The sequence below is a fragment of the Meles meles genome, chromosome 15 (assembly GCF_922984935.1).
Source record: "Meles meles chromosome 15, mMelMel3.1 paternal haplotype, whole genome shotgun sequence".
NCBI classification, from domain to species: domain Eukaryota; kingdom Metazoa; phylum Chordata; class Mammalia; order Carnivora; family Mustelidae; genus Meles; species Meles meles.
In genome coordinates, this window is record NC_060080.1 from 53973351 (window position 1) to 53989808 (window position 16458).

Below are 16458 nucleotides of genomic sequence, written 5' to 3' on the forward strand. Positions count from 1 at the left end.
GTATGTAACTTAGAAGGATGAGAAGTACTGAGTCAAATGGATTCTTGTATAGCATCCACAAGCATCGACAGCAGAAGCTGAAGCAAGGTAGGACCCAGAAAAGACCTTCCTAAATGCTCCCTGGAGAGAGGCGAGAGGGAGGATGCCAGGGACTGATTATACCAGCAGGGTTGTATCTAATAAGGATCTCCTACAGGGGAGATGATTCAAGTACACATAAATCAGGAGAACTTGTTCCCACTTACAAACCCTTCTATGTCAGTTTCTGGTAATAATCTAATGTTACCTCTGATGGGGGACAGTACAGGGGAATGAGAGCCTTAACCCAGAGAAATGAATCCACAGGGCAGGAAGGTCTATTCTACTGAACCAGACAAAAGGCTACTCTTGGGACCTGCAGCTCTGTTATAAGTCAGGCCGTTCATACTGTAGGCCTTAAAGGATTAATGATGGGGGGGAGGTTTGATGAAGGTGTTTTCTAGAGCAAATTATAGTCTGGCCTGTAGCTGCAATTTATCCCGCCAGCTGATTGCAGTTCATTCTGCTAAGAACATTCCCTCGGGTTCTTTGTCTAGCAATCTGGACCAAGAAGCAATATGGCAATTTACTGACCTCAAACATCTTGAACCTTTAAAAACAATTCTTCAAAGGTGATGGTTTAGGTTCTTGTAGCAAAAGCTCTTAGTCCAGTTCAGACACAACTGAACACTAACAAGCTACTCCCAATAAAACAAGCAACAGGCCTTACAAATCCTAAATTCCTAGGTACATTATTCTTAATATAGTAATCCATCTCAGGTTCAATTAAGTTTTAAAAATAAACAAAGCCTCTTTGGTTTAAACCCTCTATTTGGTCTTGGGGTGTCAAACATTGTAAAACGATGGGGGGAATTTCATGTGATAGGGCATAATAAAAAGTTGTCCTTGAGAATGGGGATAATGTCAGCTTTTACCACATTATTTACAGTGTCACGACAGGCCGAAGTTCCTTGAAGTCCCACGTTTTCATTAATACTTTACTCAATTTATCAAGTATGCATATATTCATGTAAGTCTTTCTAAAGCTTAGTTTCTCAAAGCAAGGTCCAAGAAACATCTGAATTGCAATCATCCAGCGAACCTATTAAATATGCATTTTCCTGGGCCCAATTCTGTCACATTGGATGAGAATCAGGGGTGAGTGGCGTTAAGAATATGCATGTTGTCGAGCTTCCTGACGAATTCTGATGTACCCTGAAGTGACGAGGCTATGACTTTAGAGGTCATCTTAGTTTAACCTTCCACCCTTAACAGCCCCATCCAAAAGGGGCTACAAGGCCCCTGCCTAAACACCTCTTGCTGAGAAAGCTCTGCATCTCCAAGTCCACCCAGCCTAGGGGCTTCAAAAGCCACACCTTACGTCCAGCAGAACGCGCCATCCAACCCAGCTCTGCCCAACACCACAAGGAGTAAGTTTATTCTCTGGTCCACAGGCCAAGCCCCTCAAGAATTGAGGGCCATTAACTTGTGTCCCCTCACCCGCCTCATCTGTAAAACAAGGTTAGGAACCCTACCTCAAGTTGAAATAACAATTAAATGAGGAACTAAGGATGACTGTTATTCATAGTCCCTCCAGTAGGACATGGCGGCACCCACTGATCTGCCTCCATAGTAGCCCTAATTTTAGTGAGAGCAAGCCCTCAAGGGATAGGTTTGGGCCAAATCACAGCCCCCCCCCCCCCAAATTTAAGCTTCTTATTTTATAATAAAACATATACATTCTGAATTCTACTCCAAAATACATCTGGCTGTTTTTAGCATAAGAAGTGTTTTTAATCTCAAAGATCAAGGTAAGATTGACCCCCCCACCCCAGGCCCTTGCTTTATTCTGAAGCTTCAGTTATTCCCTGGCAGTGCCTGGCACTCATTTTTTTTTTTTTTTTTCCTGGCACTCATTTTTGAAGAAGACTGGGCTTCCCTGATAAGCAGAAGATCAGGATGGGGAAAATAAGTAAGTGCATAGACATAAAGAAATGGGCCAAAGGCTGTAAGTCTGAGGATGACCAGGGAGCTCATTCTTCAGATGCTGAGGGCTGATGTGATTTGACTTGACTGTGCATGTTACTCTCTAACTTGCTTTCAGAGAAAAATGACCCCTAGCCAAATGTAAAAATATTTAGGAGGGAAATTCGTAAATGCCCTTGATCTAACAGTCATGTGCTTGTGTGTGTGTGTGTGTGTGTGTGTGTGTGTGTGTTTCCCCCAAAACAACAGAAATCTGGCCTGACCTGAATCTAAGGGATCTGGCATTGACCAGATAGGGCTGGGCTCTGGGCTCTGGGAAGGAAGCCCATCTCATTCCTGCTCTTTTCCCTCCTGCTTCCCCTTCCACCTGTGTCCTTTGAGAGTTCCCCAGTAAGGAGAGGGCTAGGTTTGGCTATCTGCAATGTAAGGAGAAGGTGGGATGGGTAATTTGGAGGGGATGACCCTATCCATTCTTTCCACTGTCAGCTGGAGAAAGCAGAGGCTCACTGTCATGGAAGGTGTGGGTTACTCAGTGCTGCTCACAAAGGCGCATCACCCCCAGAGAGCACTTACAGGGGGCCAGATTGTTGAAAAGCAAAAACCTCTTTGGCCCCAGAGTCTCCTGCTAGTCAAAGCCAAGACAAAACAGTGAGACGGCCCCTGGCAGACTCAAGTCATAGATCTCATAAGAATAACATATTCCTCGGGCGCGTAGGTGGCTCAGATGGTTAATTAAGCCTCTGCCTACGACTCAGGTCATGATCTGGGGGTCTTGGGATAGAGCCCAGCATCTCTCTCCGCTCAGCAGGGAGCCTGCTTCCCCCTCTATCTCTGATTGCCTCTCTGCCTACTTGTGATCTGTGTGTGTGTGTCAAATAAATAAATAAAATCCTTAAAAAAAAAAAAAAAAAGAGTAACAGATTCCCATGCGCCAACCAGACATTCTGCTGAGGGCATTAGATACGTGAGGAGAGAAAGGAAAGAAACTAGGAAAACCGAGTTAAGTGTCTTAAAAGGAGAAAAGAAAGAAGTAAAAAGAAAACTTAGGTATTAGACTGAACCAGCTGCAAGGAGTACTAACTCAGTCCTTTCTTGTTAATCCCTGAAGCCAGCACAGTTCTTGGCACATGAACTCAATGAATAAACGCTGTGGTCTCCGACCCCTCTCCATTCTGAGCTGTATAAACTGCTCCTTCTGGACGGTGCCCGGGGATACCGCCCGGGCCGCCCGCGCCCGCTCCACCCTTTCGCCGCCCAAGCCCCGCCCGCAGGCTGGCGGCGGGCACCCCCTGCTGGGCGCGGCACAGGGCTGTTCCCCCGAGGGTGTTGCGACCCCTTCCCCGAGCCCAGGACCCCCGGCCCGGGTTCCCCCTTACCGCTGGAGCCGAGATGGGGCTGCGCTCGTCCCCCGCGGCCGCTCAGATCACACCCTAGAGGGGCCGGGCAGCGGGTCTTATCCCGGGCGGACCCGCCCCACTTCGGGGTGGAGACTGAGTCCGAGTTCCTGGTTGTCCCTCAGCACACGGGACCGGAAAATCCTCCGGGTGGGGTCGGGGTGAAGCGCACCTGGAGCTTGGGCCCGAGACCGCAGCGCCTGGCGCCCACCTGGGGACCAACCTTGCCCCCGAGCGTGGGGCTGCGCCCCCGGCAAGCGCCCGCGCCCTGCCGGGGACCGGACCCATCGTCCAGGCTCTGCGGTCTCGTCGCCCTCCGGGATAGCACCGCCTGCCCCGCCCCGTCCAGCCCCGCGCCTCCCTCCGCAGACTCCAAGCACTTGGACTTTCGGGGTCTGCAGCTCCCAGGCGCTCCAACACTCTCGGAGGTGCGAGTATCCGCCCTGCGGCCGCGGGGGCCGGAGTCCCGCCGCGAATCACAGCTTCCTCCCGGGGAAACTGCTCTTTCTCTCGCCCCGTCTGGGCCAGGGCAGTGGGGAGTGAAATCACCAAGGCACCTGGTGATTGTTTCTCTCTTGCACATTAAAACAAATACCCACCAAAAGGCCCCAGCAGCTCCCCATCTCCCTTGAGAAAATGGAGTTCCCTTTCCTTTGGAAGGAGACAGACCTTCGGGAATAGGAGTGCAGAGCAGCTCTTTCTCTCCTCCCCAGTAAATGACCAGGGTTTGGAACTGGTCGGTAACCCCTAGGTACGGCCTAGGAGCAGCGCTCAGGCCGGGTAGACCAGTTGAATGCATTCGTTTCTGCCTCCCCAAATGACGCTGGCTTCTTGAAGGTACCTACTAAGCCTGGGTCGTCCCGGCACACGTGCCTAGTATCGGTTTCAGCACATAGTAGGTGCTTGGTGCTTGCAGAATGAATCCTTTGAGCCTACCTGCAAATTCCGATGTTATTTAACAGAGGGTGGGTAGCTTGGGGAAGTGTGTTTGCTATCCAATAGAGCAAAATCCAAGTGGCTATTGCACCCTTAAAGCCAGAGTGGTAACGTTAAATCAGGTCATTAAGATGTAGCAAAAGGAGGAGATTTGACATGGCCTTTTAAGAACATGGATTTTAAAATCAGAGTGGTTTAGATTCTAGACCTCATTCTGCCCCTTTTCTCTGCTTTGATAACTTAAAGTTTCTAGCTTCAGTTTATGAACTAATCTAGAGGAAACAAAATCAGGATGAAAAAGAATGAAACAGGATCATTCATTTCCTCAGAGTAATTAGAGAGACTACTGCATTCCTTAAAAAGTAACAATTAGGGGCACCTGGGTGGCTCAGTTGGTTGGGCGTCTACCGTTGGCTCAGGTCATGATCTCAGGATCCTGGGATCAGCCCCACATGGGGCTCTCTGCTGAGCAGGAAGCCTGCTTCCCCCTCTCTCTCTGCCTACCTCTCTGCCTACTTGTGATCTCTCTCTGTGTGTCAAATAAATAAATAAAATCTTTTTAAAAAAATAAATAAAAAGTAACAATTAGGCTACTCTAAAAATAAATAAAAGGTTTGAGAATGGAGCTGATGCTCTCTGCCAAGATCACCTTTGCCAGGCGGTACACCTAGCTCACAACTGCCCTTTTCTCCTATAAATGCCCTCACATGGGGTTGGGGAGCCATAGTCCAAAGCTAACTTTCTGGGTACAAAAAAGGTCAGAAGTAAATTTGTGATACCCTTCCTATTCTAGAGGTCCTGTGGGCTTGGACTGCAGCTAAATTTCTATAGAAACCACATCTGTGCTCTGCTGCTCCTTTGCACTCTTCTGCTCGTGTCAAGTGCAGGGTTTCCCAGGAATGAGCCCGTAAAGTTAAGCACTTACACAAGAATCTCCATCTTGGTCTCTGCTTCTAGAGAGACTGATCTAAGACAGAGTATTAAAAAAAAATTAATTTCATTGTTGAAATTAAAGACTCACAGGAGCCTTTTTAAAAAAATTATTTTATTTTTAAATTTCTTTTCAGTGTTCCAGAATTCATTGTTTATGCACCACACCCAGTGCTCCATGCAATACGTGTCCTCCATAATACCCACCACCAGGCTCACCCAACCTCCCACCCCTCTCCCCTCCAAAACGCTCAGATTATTTTTCAGAGTCCCATCTCTCATGGTTCGTCTTCCCCTCCAATTTCCCCCAACTCACTTCTCAAAGGAGCCTTTAAAGATAGCAGAATGAACACATGCCTTTGCCTCCCCTCTCTCTTGAAATTCAAGTAAAACAAGAGCAGATTAAAAAAAATATATCTCACAAGAACAAGGTAACAAGAGAAGAAAAAGAACGAGATTTTGGAAGGTGGAAAGCAGATAGACCTAGATCATGGACCTAGTAGACCTGAGAAAAGGGGACTCCTGAGCCTAGAGTAGATCAAGCCAGGTCAAGCAGGTCAAGAAGTGACATAGTATGGCAGAACTTCTCAGACTATGTAGGTCTTGCTACATCAGGGCGCTTCTGAAAGTGGTTATATACTTAAGAATAGAAACAGCGGATTTTGTCTAAGTCTCTGGAATCCCCAAGACCACACCGCGGCCACCACCCCTCTCCCACTTTGGCAAAAGATTGAAACCATATCTCTGGAGGGCATAAAGCAGAGGGTCTCCTGAATGGGGCATACTGAGTGTAGTCAAGTTGTTCTGGTTATTTAAGTCTCCCTCCCAAAGTACCTCAAAACTTGGGGACTTTAAACAACCATCATTTTATAGCATCTCATGATCTCGTGGGTTGGGCAATTCTCTGTTCCACATGACATCAACAAAGGTCACCTAGTGGTATTCAGCTGACAGGGAGGTCAGTCTGGAGGCTTCACTCACGTGTTTGGTATCATGGCAAGGGGAGCTGGGAGGCTGGCCTTGGCTGGCACTGGCCACAAGAGCATCTGACTAAGCATGCTCTCTCCGCATGGCAGTTCCGGGGTCGTCGTATTTCCTACACGGAGGCTCAGGCTCCCAGAAAGGATGCTCTAAGAGATCCAGGCAGACGTTAGTAGGCTTCTTACCACCTAGGCTCAGAAGCCCCTGAATGTTATTTCCATTACATCCTATAGGTCATGCAAATCACTAAGGCTAGCCCAGACTCAAGGGAAGGGGAATTGGGCTCCATCCCTGAATGGGGGAACTAACAAAAATTTTACAGTGTTAATAACAAAAACTCAGCCAAGTACATTTTAAAGATCCTTTACTAATTGATTCCTGAATCAGACAGCGCCCTATCTAGCAATGAGAGGTGGAACGCCAAAGGGCTACAGAAAGGGAAAGGTTGTTAAAGGTAGGGAGAGAGTGGAAAAAAAGGAATTATTAGCAAATAATCCATTGTTTTAGAGAAGATTGCCCTCCTAAGGGGAACAGATGAGGTCCATCAGTAAATTTCCGAGTGTTAATCAGGAAATTCCATGACTGGTTAAAGGTTACGTTCCTGGCTGTGGGGGTCTGGGAGAACTGCAGTCAGGTTAGGTATTAAGTCTTGGTTTAATGACTTGGGGGCTCATCCTAAGTGATGCCATTTTGGGCCTGTGGTTTTCTATTTAAACAGTGGCCACCCTTAGCAAGGGAAATTGCACTGAAATTGAGTATCTATATGAAACTTAATATGAGGAATATTGAGCTGGCCAGTATTCTTCCTTATGTGATTTCTCTACTACTGGCAGCCAGAATGTGGAGTTTGGAATATTCTTCCTTGGGGAGAGTAAAGATCTACAAAGACCATCAGGTACTCCCTGAAACTGGAACAACCCTTTAGTGAACTTATCCTAGTGAAGTCTTACCCACCTGCACATACCGTCTGGGTCACATTTAAGATCTCACTTTTAGGGGTGCTAGATAAAATCAAGGACACCTAGTTAAATGGAATTCCAGGTAAACAATAAATAATTCTTTACTAAAGTATAGAATACTTACATGCCATAGGTATGTCCTAAATATTGCATAGGATACAGTGATCCAAAACATTGTTTATCTAAAATTCAAATTTAACTATGTATCCTGTTTTGTTTCGTTTTGCTAAATCTGACACTCTTAAATAAGAACAGATAGTTGAAACTCATCAGAATTTAAGAGAAGGATCTGACATAAATCAGAACAGGAAAAAAGAAACTTCAAAGAAACAGAGTATGTAGAGAGAGGAAAACCTCTAAAAATCTATTGTCAATTTCCCTTGAGAAATAAAAAGAATTAGAATAAAAACAGAATAGAGTCTCTAAAAAAATGAACACTCACAGCACCAAACTGAGTTCTTGTAAATTAAAAATATGATAGCAAGGGGGCACCTGGGTGGCTCAGTCAGGTAAGTGTCTGCCTTCAGCTCAGGTCATGATCCCAGGGTTCTGGGATCGAGCCCCACATCAGGCTCCCTGCTCAGTTGAAAGCCTGCTTCTCCCTCTCCCACTCCCCCTGCTTGTGTTCTCTCTCTGATAAGTAGTAAAATCTTTTTAAAAAATATATAGCAAAAATGAAAAACTCAATACAGTGGTAAGAAGACAAAATTAAGGAAATATCCTAGGATGTACAGACAAAAGGCAAAAAGGAGAGAAAGATAAGAATATTTGAAAACCAGCCCAAGACATCTGGGAAACAGAGAAGAAATCAATTAAATAATCCAATTATATATTTTTGGAACTACAGGATATTGCTACCCAAGACTGGCTTTGCATCTTGGTGAGTGCCGAGACAAAAGACACAACCAATCCATAATCTAGGAAAAGAAAGTGTTTTACTTGTAACATGTAAAAGAGAACATCGGGTGGATATTTCCCACAGTAGTGCCTCCCAAACAGTGAGGGATGTTATAAGTTAAGTGCTCACACATATTCATGAAAGGGTTTGTGCAATAAGGAATTAGGCAGGGATTTGGGGTAAAGGTCATCTTAAGGGAATAGAGTCCAACATCTGAAACTAATGATGTACTATAAGTTGGCTAATTGAATTTAAATAAAAAAAAAAAAGATAATAGAGTCCAGGTCGAAGTCACAAGAGCTGGCGAGGGTCAGCGTCATCAATTCTCTGGCTCCATTTGGTCTGGTATCTGAACCCTCAAAGAAGTTTAATATCCAGGGATGCCTGCGTGGCTCAGTCGTTAAGCAGCTGACTTCAGCTCAGGTCATGATCCCAGAGTCCTGGGATCGAGCCCCACATTAGTGAGGAAGCCTATGTCTCCCTCTTCCACTTTCCCTGCTTGTGTTCCCTCTCTTACTGTGTCTCTGTCAAATAAATAAATAAAATCTTAAAAAAAAAAGAAGAAGAAGAAGTTTAAGGTCCTGAAAAGAAGAACTACAACAGGCCAGTCTTCATGTTTGAATTAGTCCTGGGAGTTTTACCACTGATTTATTGTCCCTGATATGATTAGGTTATCTACTGGCCTAAGAGTGACTGTTTGATCTTACATTCTTTTTTTTTTTTTAAGATTTAAAAAAAATTATTTATTTATTTGACAGAGATCACAAGTAGGCAGAGAGGCAGGCAGAGAGAGAGAGAGAGGAGGAAGCAGGCTCACAGAGAGCCCAGTTCGGGGCTCAATCCCAGGATCCTGAGACCATGACCTGAGCTGAAGGCAGAGGCTTTAACCCGCTGAGCCACCCAGGTGCCCCTTGATCTTACATTCTTTCACAAGGTAGTGGGGGGCCTGAAATGACGTTTCTTATGTCAAGAAACCTATGTCTGTCTTTTTTCTGAAGACCCCTAATTCTTTCTGCTTACAAGTTAAGTTTCTACATTGAAAGTGCTCATTGAACCCAGCACAATGGACAAAAACAGAATCACATCAAGGTATATCATAACATTTCAGAAGACTAGGGAAACAGAGAAGATCTGACAAGCACCCAGAGGGAAAAATAAGGTTGCATTACTGGAGGGGAGGGGTAGAATTTATTCTGCCTTTCAAGGTCCTTTGAGCTGGACTAAGAATCAAATCGACATGAGACAGATTAACACGAGAAAGTCAAATTTAATAGCATACATACAGGAAATCCACACAGACATGAGAATTCCAAAGATAGTGAGGCTACATGACACTTATACGAGCTAAGAAGAGGTAAGAGTCTGAGGATACAAAGGGGAGAAAGACCATTAGCAGGAAGGTGAGAGGAGATATTTGGAAAGCAAAAGTTGCCCTATTATGTAGGTAAGTTTCTCAAGTAAAGAGGAGATCTGTTAATAGCTTTCTTCCTAGTACAGGCAGGCAGCTGGGGGGGAGGGCAGGTAAAGAGCTTTTCTCAAATCAGCTGGGTTTTGATTGCTTTTAACTCAAAATAATGTTTGTGTCAAGCAGCCATCTTGGAGCAACCTGCCATTGACCCCTACAATACAAAGGATCAAGAACCAGAATGGCATCAGATTTCTCCACAGCAACACATCAAACTGAAAGACTATGGAATAATGCCTTTACAATTCTGAGAGACAATTATTTCCAGCATAGATTCTCTTAGCCACTCAAGCTATTGGTCAAGCATAGGGGTAAATAAAGTTATTTTCAGCCATGCAAGATTTCAAAAAGTTGATCTTCTATCTTTTCTTAGGAAGCTTTCAGATGGTATGTTCCATTGAAACAAGTAGGTAAACCAAGATTTTTTAAAAAAAGTTATTGAATAGTACAATGGACAACCGAAACTGAAGGGCAGGGAAGAGTGTTCAGTGGACACTATCATTATTGATCTCTAATTCTCTGTAACTGTGTAAGGGCCTATTTAGCCAGAGTGGCCCCACCTCGGTTGAACAGCCATTTTGTTGTTTATGCAGTAAAACTTAAACTGACCCTGGCGCCCCCCCCCACAACTTACTTAAAAGTAAGTCCAGGAAACCAGTCCCAGGTAACAAAGCCCAAATACAAGGGTGGGTCAGGTCAGGTAGAGATAACAGCGGGAATGCAGGGATGGGTCTGGTCAGGTGGAGACATCCAATCAGTAAAGCACGCATAGTGTCTCCCTAGCTACCAAGGAGTGTGGGCCCCGCATTTTGGGCGCCAATTCTGACCAAGGAGATAGGCTAGTTCCAATAGCTACTATGGGATGAATTGTAGTTCAATTGGCCACCTGTGTATGACCTAGCACGACTGTGCGGCTTTCTCTGTGTGTTGCAATCTCACTGGCCACCTGTGTGTGGCCAGGCTCAACACATGGTCTTTGCTCTATAAAAGTTAGTCTGTGAGGCAGGGAGGGGTCGTCCTCTCTGTAAAGGGCAGCCCCGACCGGTCTGTTTGACCGGTTTGATTCTTGATGAAATAAAGCTTTGCTTGACCTTTGCTTTGTATCAGTCTCACACCTTTGACCACGGACTCATTATTGGGGGACCCCAACAACTGTAGAGTATAGCTAACATCTATATGAGCACTTACTGTGTGCCGGCCACTATTTCAGGTACTTTAGATACACAATTTTAGTCAATAAATCCTCACAACAGCTCTATCGGTTAGCTATTCAGAGAGTAGGTGTCAATAAGTATTACTATTGGTGGTATACAGTCATTTATTAATTCAACAAAATTGTGTCAAACTTCCTGTTACAGAGTGTATTGGCCCAAGAAAAGTGACACATTATGTGGCTCTCAAAGCTGAGTCTTCATTTTTTTTTTAAGTTTGTAAACTTTTTTTTAAAATTTATTTATTTTTTATGCGTAACAGTATTCATTGTTTTTGCACAACACCCAGTGCTCCATGCAAAAAGTGCCCTCCCCATTACCCACCACCTGTTCCCCCAACCTCCCACCCCCACCCCTTCAAAACCCTCAGGTTGTTTTTCAGAGTCCATAGTCTCTCATGGTTCATCTCCCCTTCCAGTTTCCCTCAACTCCCTTCTCCTCTCCATCTCCCCATGTCCTCCATGTCATTTGTTATGCTCCACAAATAAGTGAAACCATATGATACTTGACTCTCTCTGCTTGACTTATTTCAGTGGGTCTTCTTTTTTTTTTTAAGATTTTATTTATTTATTTGACAGAGATCACAAGTAGGCAGGGTGTGTGGGGGGAGAAGCAGGCTCCCCGCTGAGCAGAGAGCCCCATTTGGGACTCAATCTCAGGATCCTGGGATCACGACCTGAGCCAAAGGCAGCCGCTTAACCCACTGAACCACCCAGGCGTCCCTCTCAAGGCTGAGTCTTAAAAGGTGACACAACTTCCGTTTAGTTCTCTTGCTCAGAAAAAATGCCTGTGGAGCCTCGAGTGGCTGTGTGAAGCAAGCAGATCTGCCCTGAGGCCCACCATGCTGCACAGAGCACATGGACAGAGCCCAGGAGGCTAAAGAGAGAGGCAGAAAAGCCTCTGCTGTTCCCGCCCTGGGCAATTTGAACTTCCCAAGTCCCAGTGCCTGCCAGACATGTGGATGGAAAAGGCTTTGAGAGGACTCCCTCATCTCTCTGTCTTACAGAAGTCAGCTGAGAGACCCCGCATGAGAACCACCTGGCTGAGCCCAGTCGCTCACCAGGATCAGGAGAGATGACAGTAGTCAATGATTGCTGGGGTTATTTTATAGAGCAGTAGATGACCAGAACTCTTCCAGAGAAGAGTGAGGGGTTAGCCCAGTCTTCTGACTCTCCTCTCCCAATGCTTCTTGAAGTGGACTAAGGCAAAAAGGGAGAATTTTTACTCTGAATGGCAAGTTCCTCCAGGATATGGATATGGAGTCTGGCTGTTTGCCGGGAAGGAGGCAAGGACAAAGGCCAAATAACCTTTGGCCCCTTGGGACAGTGGCTTTGTAAAACACCCGGAAGAAATCTTGCAGGGGTGACATTCCTTGCCAGCTGGCTCACTCCACATTCTTTTCAGGCTGCCAGAAGTTAACCATGCTTCAGCTTAAGATATGAGAAGAGGATTATAACAGCATCCAAATAGACAGGCAGGGAGCCAAGAAGAATTAGCTCATCCTGTTTGGGAACAAATGGAAAGCATACATAAAACTTTAAACACTCAAGGATGAGTAAGCATAAAAAAGTATATAGAACTATGAAAAAATCCTGGAACATAGAAACAAAAGCATAACATCTAAAAGGCAAAAGAAACTTTAAAAAAATTTTTTTGCAATATGAAGCAAAAATAATTTTTTAAAGGATTTTATGTATTTATTTAAAAAAGGGGAGAGGGGGAGAGAGAGAGAGAGAGAGAGTGTGAGCACATGTGAGGGGGGAGGGGGAGGGTAGAGATAGAGGTAGAGAATTCTAGGCAGATTCCCTGCTGAGCATGGAGCCCTACTTGGGGCTTGACTTACACATGACCGTGAGATCATGACCTGAGCTGAAATCAAGAGTTGGACATCCAACTGACTGAGCCACCCAGGTGCCTGGCAGAAATAAATTTTAAACAGTCTCTGCTATGACTTTGACAGATAAACTAAAAAACATATCAATAATCTGAACAATATTTTATTGACATAGAATTAATAGTTATGAACTAAACTGGACTCCATATTCTACAGAGAAAGCACCTTCTTTTCTTTTCTTTTTTTTTTTTAAGGTTTTATTTATTTATTTGACAGACAGAGAGCACAAGCAGGCAGAGAGACAGGCAGAGAGAGAGGAGGAAGCAGGCTGCCCGCAGAGCAGAGAGCCTGATTTGGGGCTCGATCCCAGGATCCAGGATCATGACCTGAGCTGAAGGCAGAGGCTTTAACCCACTGAGCCACCCAGGCGCCCCAAGCACCTTTTTTTCTATTGCCTACGAATATTTACAAAAACTAACAGAATATTTATTTGCAAGAAAATCCTCATTAAATTCAAAATAATACTAGGGTTTGAATCTCAGCTCTACCATTTATTAGCTGGAGACTGAAAGAAAGTCACTGATCATTTCTATGCCTCAGTTTTCTCATCCATTAGTGGGAATAGCGATAGTACCTACCTCATAGGTGTAATAAGGATTAATTTACTTAATATATATAAATTTTTAAGTTCTTGGTCCATTGTAAGCTCTATATTAGTATTGGCTATTTTTTCTGATAACAGCTATATAAAGTTAAAATTCAATAATAAAACTTTTTAAAAATATTTTATTCATTTATTTGAGAGAGAGAAAGTGAGAAACAGAGCATGAGAGGAGGGGGATGGGCACAGGGAGAGGGAGAATCAGATTCCCTGCTGAGCAGGGAGCCCACCATGGGGCTCAACCCAGCACCCTGGGATCATGACCTGAGCTGAAGACAGATGCTTAACTGACTGGGCCACCCAGGCACCCTTCAGTAATAAAACTTTTAACCAATCACTCCTTTCCTCAGTCAATAGTATTTGCTACCATCTAATATGTGTGTGTGTGTATGAATGCCATGTTTGGGGGCTCTAAAGGAAGCTAACTTTGACACCATCCTTCAAGATATTTCTCTGTTGTCTCCTAGAATCCACTGGTATCAAAGGAAAAATCTGATGTTAAACCGATTCTTGTTCCTTTGTAGGTAATCTAGTTTTTCTCACTAGAAAAATTTAAGATGTTTTCCCCCCTTTTTACACGTTTAGGAGTAGGAACTGTTTCTCTAGTCCTGGTTGGCATTCTTAGGTCTGTTCATTCCAAAGACTTGACTCTTTTCTGAATCAGAGTGCTCTTTTTTTTTACATTATCTCTCTCCCATTATCTCCATTCTTTTGGTCTGGAATTTTTTTTGATGCTGTAGGAACTTTTGACCTTATCTTCCATGTCACTTAACTTCTCTTTCATTGGTTGTTTTTGTTTCTTTTTGGTTTTGTTTTTGCTTTAGTCCTTTACCTCTGAGTTTGAGAGACTCTTTAGGATTAATATTACATGTTCATTCTTCCTTTTTCAGTTGTGTCCATTTTATTCAGCCCATCTAGCACATTTTTAAAAATATAGCTTTTTTTTAATCAAAGTTGCAAATGCACAGAATTATATTTATTTTAATCAAAGTTGTAAATACACAGGGTTTTGAGAGGTAAAGAGTTCTACAAGACTGGTTGCAACAAGAATGACAGTACCCCATATCCTCTTCTACATTTTTCTGCCAGGCAACTAGTGCTGTTTTAGGCACAAACTCATTGGGGCATCATAGAATCCAGTGATTCCTGAAGTTATATAATAGGGCATCCCAATCACAAGTCACAGCAGTGTATTAGGCTTTTTTAAAAAAGAAAAATCTATGAAAGCTTTGTAAGAGGGACTCTCATGTAGAAAACCTGTGTTTTCTAATTTGAAAAGATACATGCACCCCATGTGCATTGCAGCATTATTTACAATAGCCAAGGGATGAAATCTATAGATTCAGTCAGTAAAGAGACAACAAGCCCCAGTGGATTTAGGCAGCATTATTACTCACAGCATAGCAGGCAGCATGGGCTCCATCTTGCCCTCAAGTCCCATGGGGCATCCAACTGGAGGTGGATACCAGGCATACTGTGGATCTGTGTCACAGCTGAGGAACAGGGAACCTAGGAAACCCCTAACCTTATAAGGAGACTGATAATAAACCTGCTATCCCCCTAGAGAGAGATAATATCTTTTATTACACTAAATGTAAGCAAACAATCTCCAGGGAAGGAAGGCCAAGGTCTCTAGCTTTATTACCCTGGGATATCTCCAGGGAGAGATATCTCCAACTCTCTATGGGGAACCTCTGGTTTATGCTATCTCTTATGCAAAGATCCTTGAACAAAATGGTCTATGTCTTTTGCTCAGAAAACCCAAAACCCATGGAGAATTATCTCCCAACAGTTATAACACCTTTTTTATAAAATTCTGAAAATGCCAAGCTTTATTCACAACCTAGTTGGAAAGAATAACTTTTAATGTGATGAAAATGTCACTGTAGATCATGATGTACATGACATAAGAAAACCGCTGAACAATGTATAAAAAATAAGGACTATATTAAGAAACTTTTGTTTTTGAAATTCTTAACTCTATACTGAAGTTTCTTGGGAGTGGCATTACTGACATTTCAGCTGTATAATTCTTCACTGTGGGAGACTGATCTGGGCATTATAGGATGTTTAACAGCATCCCTGGCTTTCACCCAAGCAAGATATGTCACCAGTACTACCCTAAGTGCGACAAACAAAAATGTCTCCAGACACTGCCAAATTTGTCCTGGAAGCAAAGTCACCTCCCATTGAGAACCACTGCTCTATGCTATTCTCTTGTCATGTAGTTCCATAGTTTAAAAATTGTTAAACGTCCAATATTTAGGAATAAATCAGTGAAAGCTATGCAAGACCACTATACTGAAAACAATAAAACATTATGAAGGGAAATAAAGATCTAATTAAATGGAGGGAAGTACTATGTTCATAATTTGAAGATTCAATATTGTAAATATGTAATGCTTCCAAAATGATCTATATCTATAGGTTCAACACAATCCAAATCACCCTATCAGAGGTTTATGGGGTATATGTGGAAATGGACAAATGGATTTTGAAATTTAAGCTGAAATGCAAAAGGCCAAAAATAGCCAAGTCTATCTTGAAAAAGGATCAAAGCCAGAAATATAAAGATATCAAGAATTGATAATATAGCTCTTAAGTCAGTATGGTAGTCACAAGAAGATAGATAAATGAACCAACATAACAAAAGAGGGCAGAAAGAGATCTTCATATAGTCACCTGATTTATAACAAAGGATGGATTTTCCATACATGGTGCTAGGTCAATTTGATATCATATGAGAAAATAATAAATCTTGACCCTTACCTAAAAGAGAATCAATTGCAGATGGATTGTATATCCACACATGAAAGGAAAAACAATAAAGCTTTTAGAAAAAGATGTAAGTGAATAGTATACATTAAAAACATCGTAGAGCAAAAGAAACAGAGTATGTACTTACTGCATTACCAGATATTTACTAACTACAAAGGGAAAAATAGTAACTTTAAAGTGAGGACACCTGGCAGACACCAGCATAATCCAGAGATCAAAGTTAACATCACCACAGATAAGATATATTGACATCATGTTCCTCCTGCTCCATGCACTGAGAATACAACATCGCTTCTTCAAAGAGGCATAAACCTGAATTTAATCCTGAATTGAACCTGAACATTAGAAAAATGCAAACTGAGAGCATTTTACAAAATAACTGGTCGATACTCTCCTAAAGTGGTAAG

At 43.2% G+C, this 16458-nt stretch overlaps 1 protein-coding gene across 3 annotated transcripts in view; it reads right to left on the minus strand.

Annotated features, from left to right (window-relative positions):
• Positions 1-14738, minus strand: part of ANXA4 (annexin A4) — an 83770-nt gene extending 69032 nt beyond the window's left edge. The window contains exon 1 of one of the 3 annotated variants that reach the window (XM_045978916.1): positions 14671-14738. The gene's annotated coding sequence lies outside the window, so the exon portion shown is untranslated. Of the gene's footprint in view, positions 1-3380; positions 3656-14670 lie in introns of those variants that run through there. The other 2 variants (XM_045978918.1, XM_045978915.1) reach the window with 2 other exon arrangements.
• Between the last annotated feature and the right edge of the window lie 1720 nt (positions 14739-16458).